This window comes from Gobio gobio (assembly GCF_949357685.1).
Source record: "Gobio gobio genome assembly, chromosome: 16".
Taxonomy (NCBI): Eukaryota; Metazoa; Chordata; class Actinopteri; order Cypriniformes; family Gobionidae; genus Gobio; species Gobio gobio.
Window position 1 is genome coordinate 42,102,558 of NC_137109.1, and position 12,553 is coordinate 42,115,110.

Below are 12,553 nucleotides of genomic sequence, written 5' to 3' on the forward strand. Positions count from 1 at the left end.
AATGCTAAATCTGAATGCAGGTAATAATCTCTCTCTCTCTCACAATACTCTTCTACATGATACAGTAAGCTCCAATGAATAATAATCAATTGTGAACAAACATATGTTTACACAGCTAAGTAGTTGCTAAGGGTGTTGTGCAGAGAACACAGAACCGTTGGGTAAAGCTGTCATAGCCATGTTATATCATGAATAAAACACAGCTATTGACTAATCAGAATAAAGGACTGGAACTAACCGTTTTATAAATAATACTATTAAATAAATACAAATCATTCCCCTAGTATTTGATGACGTAATCTATTATAAACACAAATTCTATGAAAAAATAAAAAAAACATTAAAAATATTGTATTTAATTTCATGATTTTGTTTTTATATATAAAATAAAGTGAAAGTGACATCATGTGAATATACAGAGGAGCCATGTTTAAAAACTAGTATGTTCTACATTCATATAAACTGTTGTGTATCATGCTTGGCAAGATTTTCAGAGCACAGCATGTCTACAATTTAACAGTGTTAGTTTAAAGCCATATTTTGGACTCTTGTATGCGAATGTTAAGAGGCCCTCGTGTTGATAACGGGAAGTAGCAGCCATTGTGATGGCAAAACATTTTTGTGTTGTGTCACAAATTCAGAGGTGTTCATAAGTGCCACAGTGCGGTGATTAAGTGCTAACCACTAGGTTAGGCGTCCAACCTAATTTTGAATTAATTCTATACCATTTTTTTTTTTCAGTGTCCAAGTGCATATCACTTAATTAGTTTAGATAAAGTATGGTGGACAGCCATATTCCTATATTTAGGAATGAAGGTTGCTTTAAATAAACAACTTTTTAAAGGGATAGTTCATCCAAAAATTACCCCATGATTTACTCACCCGGTGTATATGACGTTCTTCTTTCAGACGAGTACAATCGGAGTTATATAAAAACATTTACTGGCTCTTCTAGGTTTTATAATGGTAGTGAATGGCTGTTTCTGTTTTGAAGTCCATAAGAGTGCATCCATCCATCATATCCCTGCTCCACACGGCTCCGGGGGGTTAATAATGGCCTTCTGAAGTGATGCGTTTGTGTAAGAAAAATATCTCTATTTAATACTTTACAAATTGTAATTTCTAACTTCCGCTAACTGTCATACGCGCGTTCACGAGAGACTAGCATATGACTTGGGACTAGGGTTGTACCGGACCGAATCAGAACGCAGATTTTGGTTCCTCATTTCGGTGGCAAAATTCAAACGTGCTTTCGCGCTTTGGCTGGCACCGAGCCCAACACAGACGCTCAGCGCTGGTCACATCACAACTCATGACAACTATTCAGTGATTTCAACTACATAATGTTTATTTCAGGTTTCAGACATTTAAATGCTCCTAAGTAGGCTACTTGCAAAAACACACACTGATGTCTATGAAAGCGGCAATGACAATCCTTTCAGACGGTTATAATCTGACTTACGTTACGTGTTTTATTCACATCAGATACATGCACTATATAGTAACTATATCGTTTACTCTATTCTTCTTCCAGTTCACTGGTCACTTACTTTCATGTGTTTCGTGAGACGAGAACGAACTCAAGTGTTGTAAATCCGACAGATCAGATTTTGATGCGCAAACTAACATGGCGCCGCCCATTGCGCTAACACACATTCACTCACACATTTGAACATCAGATAGTTTGTGACACAGTTAAGAAGTTTCTGAATATTTTGAATAAAAAGAAAAAGCGAAATAAACCCGATACAGCTGAGCTGTCAGCGCTATTGGGGCTGCGGTGTGTCATGTGAGAAACATGACGCATCGCCATGGAAACATTAAGGCGATGCATTCTAAAATATTTAGCCAGAGAATATGATCATATTTCAAAATAAAGCTGAAGCTCGAGGCTGGTTTGTAGCATACCAAGAATACAGACGACTGCTGTTATTACTGTAACTGTTATTTAGAGTTATATTAGGCTTGTTGTAGTTGGGTTAGGTGGCTTAGGTTTTACTGTGAATTTGTAAATAAGTCAATAATAATTTGTAAATAAGTAAATCGTGTTTTGTATTTATTTATATTCATACATTTAAGTATACATTAAACTTTTAATAAATGGTTCAATTTAAATAAAAAATAAATAAATAAAAAGTCTTTAATGTCATCCACCTCGTTTTGTGGCGTTTTTAAAAAAAAAAGAATCGGTTCAGGCACCGTTTAGGCACCGGTACCGCTTTAAAAGTATCGGTTTGACACCGGAATCGGAAAAAACCCAAACGATACCCAACCCTACTTGGGACACAGGCGTAGCATAAGTTCCGGTGCTAAACGCGGAAGGATAGAGCAAAACAAAACTTGGTTCTCCAGTCCTCACTGGAGCGTCCTACGTCATATGCTGGAACTCTCATGAACACACGTACGACAGTTACAGGGGGGGTGAAATGCTGTTTCATGCAAAGTGAACTTTTTGCACTGTTAAAGACTTGGATTCCCATGCTAAACATGGACAAAGTTTTTTAAAAAGTTGGACGTTTGATGGAGTATTTATGTGCCAAAAATACTCCTTCCGGTTTCTCATACGTTTCGGAACGTTTTTTTCGAGTATGGGCCAAAGTGACGCCAACAAGGGCAGAATGTCCTTGTACGGGCCGCACAGGCTCTTCTCCCGGAAGGGTGCACACACGACCAGAGAGAGCAAATGCACGCCCATTAACGCGCTGTGCTCTGCTTTAGGGAAGTCATCGGCAGCGCGCTGCAGTCACAGGACTTCACGAAATCAACAATGTCACCAAAGAAGTGTGTTTTTGGGTGTCAGGGCAAGACAACCCTGCACAGCTTCCCAAAGAACACCGCGTTAATGGGACAGTGAATGCAGTCTGCTTTTCCGGAGCAGCAACGGAGCTGTGCAAGTGTTTTTGTTTGTTCCCTGAATTTCGGCGACGATGGTTTATTATGAACAAGCCCCAGTTCAACTCCAGATTTGTAGCTTGTTTAATGCTGAAAGATGGAAAGGTTCCAGCGATTAAGGTGTTTTAATGTGTTGGAAGCAGGCGGTAAAACTGCTTCAAATGTTGTTAGCTATTCATTCAAATGCACTACTATTCCATTGTTTTTCTATGTAAACACGCACTAGTCTGACGTGCAAAACCGCTCCGCTTTCTCCTGCTAACATTAAATCGCATACAACAGTCCATAAACCAAATTATGTCCTCATAAACCACGAGTAAACACACTAGGGATGAAACGATTACCGGTTTCACGATAAACCACGATAAAATTTAGTGACGGTTAGTAATATCGTATAAAATTTTATTATCATTAAAACCTTTGACCTCAATACCAAACCTACGTCTGGGAAATAATAACGTAAAGTGAACGAACAAATTCAGACAAGGCTAGGGTGACATTTAAGGGATAATAATCAGGGCTTGACATTAACAACCGCCATTTGCGAGTGTAACGTTATTTCGGCTGCACACTAGTCACTCTGGCTGTTGAACTTATAATAGTCTTCTCAAAAGCCATCTGTTATAATCGCGTTGCGCATTATAAGCACTTACACGTGTTTCTATTGAGTTTATGAATGCAATGTCTCTAAATCAGAGGCGTTCAGATTAGCGGAGTTTTGTTCAGAGCGCGCGCGCCGCGCTCACTCGCTGAAATCTGCACTCAGATCAGAGATAAACGTGCGATGTACGCAGGAGATTCATTCATCATACAGTGGATGACTGTTTTTGTTCTATTTCAGCAGCGACAATGGTTTAAAAAAACACAGCAGAACCACAGAGCATCTGATATTACTGGCATAACTCAGGCGAATTTAGGGACCGTCTGTAAAGTTACATACAACATTGGTAACGTTATACACGTTTCAAACTTCAATAGCATTTGAAGAGAATGACAGTCATAAAAAGACTGTAAAGTGTTCATCTAGGTGTCAGGTATGATGCACACATTTTGATATTTAATAAAATAAACTGTCAAATCATATGGAAATATGGATATGCATTATTTCACTAGGATACTGTTTGGGCTCTAACACAAAATATGCTAGATTTAAATGTGTCTGATAGAACACTGATGAGAATATTGCTTGGGAATATATTTACAGTGATAATATTAGAGATTATATTTACGACAAATTATTATTATTTATGTGTTATGCGTTGCTATTGATGACGGCCATTAAGGAAGGAAATCCCACAGAATCTAGCTTAAAAAAGTGCTTAGAGCTGCTTTAGTTATTTGTTGTTTGTTGAATTTCAAATATAAAACTTGTTGAAATGTTTTAAGTGTGTGCATCTGTTCTTTTTGAACACTTTCATCTCGTTTGAACAAAACCGTGATAATATTGATAACCGTGATAATTTGGGTCACTATAATCGTGATGTTAAATTTCCATACCGTTTCATCCCTAAAACACACACAAATGTTGCAAAACTTGCGCATGACAAGCCTCTAAGCAAGTATATAAGTTACAGTTACAGTACATACCATTGAGACATCCTTCTGTAGTCGTCGTTGCTGCTTCTCCTGTTCAATTTAAGCCTCTAGATCTGATTCTGGATCATATATGTATGGCTAAATCTGATTGATCTCCATGGTATATTTAGGATAACGTTTTTTTTCCCACGTTTAAGGATGTCACAGCTTTCAGACGCGCGCTCGTCATTCTTTAGCTCTGCCCACACAACACGCCTCCAGCCGCTCGTTTTTTTCCAGAAAGACTCGGTACAGCCTATCTTTCTTTTATAAATATAATAAAACTAAAGACTTTTCGGAGGAACCCCCCCGCCCCGCCCAAACACCAATTCAGAAGGCCTTTATTAACGTCCTGGAGCCGTGTGGATTAATTTTATGATGGATACATGCGCTTGGACTTCACTGCCATTTATAAAGCTTGGAAGAGGACATTTTTTGATATAACTCCGATTGTATTCGTCTGAAAGAAGAAGAATGTCACCTAGGATGACTTGAGGGTGAGTAAATCATGGGCTAATTTTCATTTTTGGGTGAACTATCCCTTTAAGCTGACAGGCAAAATGTACCGACATGTAAATTTGTAAACTTAATTTGTCATTTATGAAAAGGTAGGCCTATATTTAGGTGTGCAAATATCTGTTAGTTATATTATAATATATTATATATAATAGATAATATATTATCTATTAAATATTAAAACTAATATGCTCTTGGAGCTACCTAACGGTTAGCACATTTTCTGTCACTGTGAGTGGTGATGCCCATACAGGTTTGAGTGACCTCTCTACAAACATCTTTTAGTGTTTGTGTAGAATGTGTGTTCAGTCACAGTGGACTGTGATTTTGCTTTATATGAATTTCCTATTCCTCCAAAGATGGAGAATTTGTGGGTTATTTCATGAAAAGATAAATACAAATGTTTGCTAAGTCTCTTATGCTTTTTTTTTGGACATAAGAGGACATTATGAAAGCAGCTCACATCTGACTCACGCATGCTATCTTTATGGACGGGGAAGCAGTTCTAACACTCCAGTGAGCAATATTATTTCATGCTTGTTTTGTAAACCCGTCTCTCTAACACACACACACACACACACACACACACACACACACACACACACACACACACACACACACACACACACACACACACACACACACACACACACACACACACACACACACACACACACACACACACACACACACACACACACACACACGCACACACACACATATCCTGACTGCCTAACAGAATTTTTACATTTTTAAAAACCCCACTGTGTAATATATATATATATATATTATTATTTATGATATATTTATAGATATTATTATTTTAATAATATAATTTGAAGGTCATGCTAAAATCATTTCTAAATGGAATTGGTGGTGAATTCTTTGCTAAAGGCTAAAGGGATGAATGTGTAATTTTTTAAGCTCTTAAGGAAAAAAACCTATAAAAGCCCGAATCGTAATGGAATCAGAAAGGAGGCTTAGACATTTATTATTATTTTCCAGAGACCTGATGGCTCTCTAGCTGTCACTGTAAAGCCGCTGTCAATGTAAACACATGCATTGTTTTTTGCGTGTGGTCCTGTATGCGCTCTCTTGTCCGAGTCGATTTGTGTGATGTAATTACATCTAAAATGCTTTTGAGCCGACTCTTTAATTGCTTTCCTGGAGTGATTGGTGGTGATCGAGTGCATGCTGGTGTCTTGATTCAAGGCTTTGTGATTCTTTGTGGCAGATCTTGGGATAAGCTATAGAGGGCCATCAGAACACATGCATTAGCTCTACACATCACGTCTGCACATACATATCTTCACACTCTGTCAGCTGTTCTAGTGCACTTAAAGGTATTTAATGTGAATATAGACTTCCAATGCCATTTGAACTACTGAAAATAAACGTGCCTCTTTTCCCTACATTGTTGTGATATATGTCTTGCTGCCTGTCACATGACCTCACACATACTGTAGGTTTACTTGCTCTTTTAAATGCCTGTCATAGCTAGATGGGTTTCAAGTGATTTATATTAAAAAGGTGTTAGTCACCATCATATTTACAGATCTGGATCATCCACATGGTTCCTTTAATTGCTTTTAATTCAATTATGTTCTTGAAAGAGGTTGATGTTGTCTAACTGAAAACATACTGCTCTTTTATGGCTATTAGGATAGTCACGATGCCTTAAAGGGTTGGTTCACCCAAAAATGAAAATAATGTAATTTATTACTCACCCTCATGCTGTTCTACACCCGTAAGACCTCTGTTCATCTTCGGAACACAAATTAAGATATCTGTGTTGAAATCCGATGGTTCAGTGAGGCCTGCATAGCCAGCAATGACATTTCCTCTCTCAAGATCCATTAATGTACTAATAACGCATTTAAATCCGTTCATGTGAGTACAGTGGTTCAATATTAGGGTTGGGCATCGTTTTGATTTGAACGATTCTGATTCCGATTCCGATTCCAATTCTTAGTTTCGATTACGGTTCTTTTCAATTCTCGATTCTGATTCTTTTTTAGGGGTGGAGTCACAACATGTCACAGGCTCATTTCACAGAGGAAAATTGTATTTTGATTCAATAATGAGTTTTAGTTTTGGGACTTTCTCCGCTGGCATTTTCACTTGCTTTGCTGCAAAGGTGAATGGAGTTTCACACCGGGTCCCGGTTTAACAATAGCATTAACAGCAGTCATATTAGGACTGCTACTAGCGTGGGCAATTTGCGTATAGCTACATTTATCTACGAGGGGGAAAAATTATTTATTTCAGTAACATTGTTGTTCACCACAATTCGCAATTTGGTCAAGGGCTTTGTTATTACACTACAATCACTTACCTGATTATGACGAGGTGGGATAATGTTAGTTCACCCTGAAATGAAAATAAAGCCATCTTTTACTCACCCAGCTGTTGTTCAAATGCGCGTGTTCCTGTGTGTGCGCACTCCAAGCCGCAGTAGCCTCGTGCAATATTGTCATGACAACCGGTACACGATATTCACTTAAGGAGGTTATATTATTAGTATTATTTCTTATCATATACGTTATAGAAAAGACGAAGTTTTTTTCTATTGAGCTTGATTTCTCAAAATGGTGCATGTGTGTGTGCTTATCCTGGGTGCAATGACAACAGTGCGAGTTATTATAGTATGAGCGCCGGCGGCTGCTGACGGCTCATAGTGTACACAGAGGAGCGCGCTCAGAATAACGGCCGATCTCAGTGTTTTGACTGAATAATACGGTTTCTTTCTCGCAAAACCTTATAGTGTGCCCCCTGAACACTTTCCATATGGCGCGCGTCTCCCTGTATCGTTGCGTGATACATTTGTTTATTTTTTGTAATGTTTTAGCTGATCGCCATTCATTGCCATAATAGGAAGGAGCGCGTGCAGGAACAGTATTTTAAATGTCATAGGACATAGGGCACTGGGACAACATCAGGGTAAGTAAAAGAAGGCTTTATTTTCATTTCAGGGTGAACTATCCCTTTAATAACGTTGGTTAGCGCAGGGTTGCCCGAGGAGGACAGACCTGCGCAGCATTTCAAACACGCTACACTTGTTAATTTATACACCACATATTTGTAGTGCATCCTCCCGTGCAAGAAATAGGTTTGTCATATGTGTTGCACTGTGCCGACCCAGGTTTTTTTATTTAAAGTGAAATAAAGCCACACTTTTGAGCGCCGCTTACCGTGCTCCATGGCTGCAACAGAACAAACAGGCGCGGCAAGCACTTCCGAAGACTTGCGCGCTTGGAACCGATGATCGGAATCGAAAACGATTCCAATGGCATCGTTATTTTTTAAACGGTTCCAAGTTGGAACCGGTTCTCGATGCCCAACCCTATTCAATATTAATATAAAGCGACAAGAATATTTTTGGTGCGCCAAAAAACCAAAATAACGACTTGTGTAGTGATAACCGATTTCAAAACACTGCTTCATGAAGATTCGAACCGTTATGAATCAGCGACAAAGTCGCGTGATTTCAGCAGTTTGGTGGTTTGACACGCGATCTAAATCATGATTCGACTCGCTGATTCATAACTGTTGGAAGCTTCATGAAGCAGTGTTTTGAAATCGGTTATCACTATAGAAGTCGTTATTTCGTTTTTTTTGGCGCATCAAAAATATTCTCGTCACTTTATAATATTAATATTAAACTACTGTACTCACATGAACTAAATATGTTAATTTTTTTTTAAAAAGCTGCAAAAATGGGTTTCAAAAATGATAATAATAAGAGTCATTGTTAATAAGTAGTGATGCACTGAAATGAAAATCCTGGGCCGAAACCGAAAATTTAGGATGCACTTGGCCGAAAACCGAAACTGAAGCCGAAAATGGCTTCTTTTAAAAACGTGTATATATATATATATATATATATATATATATATATATATATATATATATATATATATATATATTGCTTTAATTTAATGGATCTGAAATTAAAATAATCAGTAGAATAATCAAACTTTTATTAAGTTATATAACAAAACCTAAAATATTTTTAACAATAAATATAATTAATAATACCAAATAGGCCTAATATTATTCTTCAAGTTTTATGTTCCATCAAATAAAATAGTTTTTTAACAGTTTTAAAAAGATCCACAATTATCTGAATAACTGCACACAAAATCACAGAATGGTTCTCATTAAGAACATGAGATGCTGCACTGAATAGTCTCTCAATGTCTGTCACTGTTCTCCGGGAAAAATGGGATTTGGGGGGTAAAATATTGGGGGTGTTTTTTTGGCAGGGTTGCCTGCTAAAATTCTCATTCCTGGGTCTAAATATCACATAATTGGGGTCGCTTCAAACCGCAGACATGGAAAAACATCCCGCGGGGAAACTACCGTGCAAGCAATGGAAAGCGGCCTTCGTTTGCGCGCCAGTAGTCAAGGGGATTGTCGCTTCTGGCAATGGGTAGTTCAGCTGGATACGTCACTATTTGTTCTCATACCACTGACATGCTTAATCTTTGATAGGCAGGCGCGTCGCGTGATAACGGTTCGACCGTAAGGGAAACCTAAGCGCTTGCGCACGGATGGGAGGTGCGGGTGACATTCATTTTCGGTTTACGTTTTTGGCTGTTTTTTTTTATTTCGGCCCAAAACCAATAATGCCATTTCGGCGGCCGAAATTTCGGTGCACCCCTATTAATAAGCACCAATAATAACAGAAAATAATTGAGCACAAAATCAGCATATTAGAATGATTTCTGAAGGATCATGTGACACTGAAGACTGGAGTAATGATGCTGAACATTCAGCTTTGCATCACAGGAATAAATTATTTTTGAATATATTAAAATGGAAAACAGTTCTTTCAATTGTAGTAATATTTCACAATAGTACTGTTTTTACTGAATTTTGATTATTGAAGGAACACGCCGACTTTTTGGGACTTTAGCTTATTCACTGTATTCCCCAGAGTTAGATAACATACCATTCTCATCTCCGTGCGTGCCATAACTCTGTCTGACGCACCCACCGCTAGCCTAGCTTAGCACAAAAACTGGAGGTAAACAGCTCCAGCTAGCCTACTGCTCAATAAGTGACAAAATAATGCCAATTTTCCGTCGGTCTTAGTACACAATTTAACTATACACATCACAACATGTAAATAGGAAAATGTTGCCGTTATTTAGTCACTTATTGAGCAGTAGGCTAGCTGGAGCTGTTTACCTCCAGTTTTTGTGCTAAGCTAGGCTAGCAGTGAGTGTGTCAGACAGAGTTATGGCACACACGGAGATGAGAATGGTATGTGTGGACTTCTCTAACTCTGGGGGATACGGTGAATAAGCCAAAGTCCCAAAAAGTCGGTGTGTTCCTTTAAATGCAGCCTTGGTGAGCAGATTTTTTTTTCAAAAACATTAAACAATCTTAATTATCCCAAACTTGTGACTGGTATTGTAATATAATTGTGCATGTATGTGCACACACACGCACACACACACACACTTCATGTATGATAAATCATCACACACAGGGTCTAATTTGAATCCATTTACTTGAATTCATCCTTTCCCACGTTTCCAGTGCTAAATTACTCTAAAGTGTCCTCCTGCCTTTACAATTAGATCAGGCTGGCAGCTAAGAGATTAATCAAACACCCAGACGACGTTTCTGTGGACGTGCCACTCAAGGAATGTGTGCTGCATGCGTCTGTCTGTGTTAGCTGTCTGTAAAGACCATGTGACCTGCTTTCTCGCCCGGCTTTAATTTCCAGCCGAATTGAATCAGGGGAGATCTACAGTCAGCATGTTTGTGATTGATCTTTTGGCCACCCGGCTTTTGCCCACTGTAATTGTACGCACAAACAAAATCAAAGTAAAACCTAATATTTTACCCTTATGCTTGAATAACTCTCACTCACGAGGATCAGAAATATCGTGATTTTCGTGTTTCTTGCTCCGCTCTCTGAATATATTAGTGCTAATATATACAGAACAACATTAGGATTCAAAACGTTCAAGTTTATTAGTATTCCTTCAAGAGGCTGAAAAACGAGCAAATCATTACACCCTGCTGTTCACTCTGAAGCATGAGAGGAGCACTGAATAATCTCACTGTTCTTTAATCAGGGCTGAAACTTCACATCCCCTTAATACTGTGGTTCTCCACTCTTGGGTCACGACCCAAAAACGCTCCGTTCTGATTAAGAAAAAAAAAACAATGCTAAAAGCACTAAAATACAAAAATGCAGCTAACAATATAATCATGCATTATTATGATAGCAAAATACAGGCTTTTAAAAGTGAAGAAACCCATCCCGTATATTGTGGATGTCAAATACTGTGGGTTCATCTTACTGGGGGCAAAAAATGATTCTCAACAACCAGGATTGCAAAATCCATTTGAGAACCACTTAAGGCAATGTTTCAGGTCCAATTCTAGTTCAAGCTCTCAACTGCATTTGTGATATATTGATTATCACATCAATTACTATTAATGGAAGTAAATGAGCCAAGGCAATAAACGTTAAGTATAGAGTAGTCGCAGCACAGGGTTTAAATATTATACCTGCTAACTTAGTGTGATAGGATTGCTAACATACACTATACAGTGCATACTTTCAAAAGTTTGGGGGTCTATAATTATTAAAAAATTTTATGTTTTTGAAAAAAGTCTCATGCCAAGGCTGCATTTATTAAAAAAGACAGTAAAAACAGTAATATTGTGAAATATCACTACAATTGAAAGAACTGTTTTCTATTTTAATATATTTTAAAATGTAATTTATTCCTGTGATGCAAAGCTGAATGTTCAGCATCATTACTCCAGTTTTCAGTGTCACATGATCCTTCAGAAATCATTCTAATATGCTGATTTTGTGCTCTGTTATTATCAGTTATAATTGGTGCTTATTAACAATGGTTCTTATTATTTTTATCATTGTTGAAACACGTTTTTGCAGCTTATTTCTTTTTATTTAACTCTTTAAAATAGTTTGTATATTAAAATGTAATTTATTCTTTTAATGGCAAAGCTGAATGTTCAGCATCATTACTCCAGTCTTCAGTGTCACATGATCCTTCAGAAATCATTCTAATATGCTGATTTTGTGCTCTGTTATTATTGGTGCTTATTAACAATAGCTCTTATTATCATTGTTGAAACACATTTTTTTGCAGCTTATTTTTTATTATTATTTAACAATTTAAAATAACTGCTTGTATATTAAAATGTAATTTATTCTTTTAATGGCAAAGCAGAATGTTCAGCATCATTACACCAGTCTTCAGTGTCACATGATCCTTCAGAAATCATTCTAATTTGCTGATTTGCTCCTCAAGAAAGATTTCTTAATATTATCATTGTGGCGAGCAGCGAGGCTGAGGGACCGTGAGAGCGGGACGTCCTTCACTGTCGCCGCTCCTCCTTTATGCTCCCGTCACTCCTCCGTGAGACATGAGGCCGATGCGGCACGCAGCTGGCGCTCGTCATCATTTATGACAGAGTTCTCGTCCCGCTCCACGGTCCCTCAGCCTCGCTGCTCGCCACAATCATCAATGTTGAAAACAGTTGTTATTTTTGTGGAAGCCATGATACATTTATTTAC